Here is a 1,846-nt window from a genome sequence, read left to right as displayed (position 1 = left end):
CCATCAACATGTTCTTTTTCACTCCTTAACTTAGCCTCTTTCCTTTTCTGAGTTGCATTCCATGTTTCATCTGACATCAACTTTTTCCTTCTCGCTTTTCCTTTTTTCTTAATAATAACCTTAGCACTCTCATGCAAAACCTCTTTTACCTCTCTCCACATTTGATTAATATAATTGTCTTCAGATTCCATCAAAGTCTGCAGGACTAGAAACCTGTTCCTGTATATATATATACACTCAAACCTCGATTTAAGGGACTAGAAATGAGGAATCAACTTGTCCCTTACTTGAAAATGTCCATTGTTTTACCACATAAAAAGACAGTCTTATAATGAAATGCATGATTGTTTCACTTATCTTACTTATTTATATGATTATGAATATTATTTTATGGGTACTGTATAAAGAAACATATTAATTTGTATACCCCAGACATTACATATCATTTTTTAATGGTCTTGTCTCTTTGTCAGGTAGAATATGGAGTCTCTTAAATCCGAAATCCCTTAATTGGAGGTCCCTTAAATCGAGGTTTGAGTGTATATATATATATATATATATATATATATATATATATATATATATATATATATATATAAATATATATATATATAATGTATATATATATACACCATATGTGTAGCAACATGAAAATAAGAAATCATCCCACTGATAGGTTTATGAATAATATTCCTAACCCTTGATACTAAACGTCTTTCCTATAATCGGCTGGTAGAAGCAGGAATGAAGTAAGGAGACATCACCAGACCAAAGGAATTTAAAAAAAATCGTATTGGTAGTTTCCTGAGTTGTATCTTTAAAGAAAGTAAAATACCTGAAATATGACAAATAATGTAGGCTACTGAAGGAGACAAGTCACTCTGTTCAATGCAATCGCTCCGACTCTCTCTCTCTCTCTCTCTCTCTCTCTCTCTCTCTCTCTCTCTCTCTCTCTCACACACACACACACACACACACACACACACACACACACACACACACACACACACACACACACACACACACACATATTCACTTTACAGGCAGTGGACGGGAAATATATGACACAAAATTATCAAGAGTACAAAATTTTTCCGGACGGTGAGGTAGAGTGCATAAGAAGCTGGTGGTCGTTACACTTTCTGAATGGCGGCATCTCAAATTTAGTTTATTGTTGCTACTTCCACACGATATAGTCCAGTTCGTATGAAATGGGTAAAATGCTGTTCTTACATATAAAAGGATAAGGACATCGTTTTAGTGGCATCATGAGACGCCAGGTATATGAGAGCGTGGATTACTGTTAGTGTTCTTGTATAGTTTCCTGTTCCTTGGGGAAGACGTATGAAATGCAGCATCGTCACACCCAAATTGGATATCTTAGCAGGGTGTATTACCCTAACTCCACCTAACCAGCCAGCAACAGTAAAAAGAAAAGTATGCCAAGAACTGAAGTGAAAAATGGGAATTGAGAAGAGCTAAATGTGCAGTTCTCAGTGAAATGGAAGCAGAGAGAGAGAGAGAGAGAGAGAGAGAGAATGGGTCATAGGAAACCAGCCGAATGTGTGGTATCAAGTTAAAAACACGAGCTTTATTCCGGCTAAAACAAGTGCTCGGCCCGGGTAACGGAGAACGCCCTCTAGACTAACGAGGATAAACAGCGTACGTGGCGAGATACTGGGGCGAGACGAGGAAATATTCTGCTGGAGAAAACGAGAAACAAAAGCGCCGAAACAAACCGAATAATGTTACGAAAAGACAGGAAGTTCGTTTTATTGTGCAGAATTAACGTTCCCGCCGAGTTTTGCCCTCATCAAGGAGTCATTATCTACAGTACAACCGAACT

This window comes from Coenobita brevimanus, chromosome 67, assembly GCF_032717465.1.
Source record: "Coenobita brevimanus isolate Jiangsu-jjx chromosome 67, ASM3271746v2, whole genome shotgun sequence".
Classification (NCBI taxonomy): domain Eukaryota; kingdom Metazoa; phylum Arthropoda; class Malacostraca; order Decapoda; family Coenobitidae; genus Coenobita; species Coenobita brevimanus.
Note: the sequence above shows the minus strand (reverse complement) of the source record.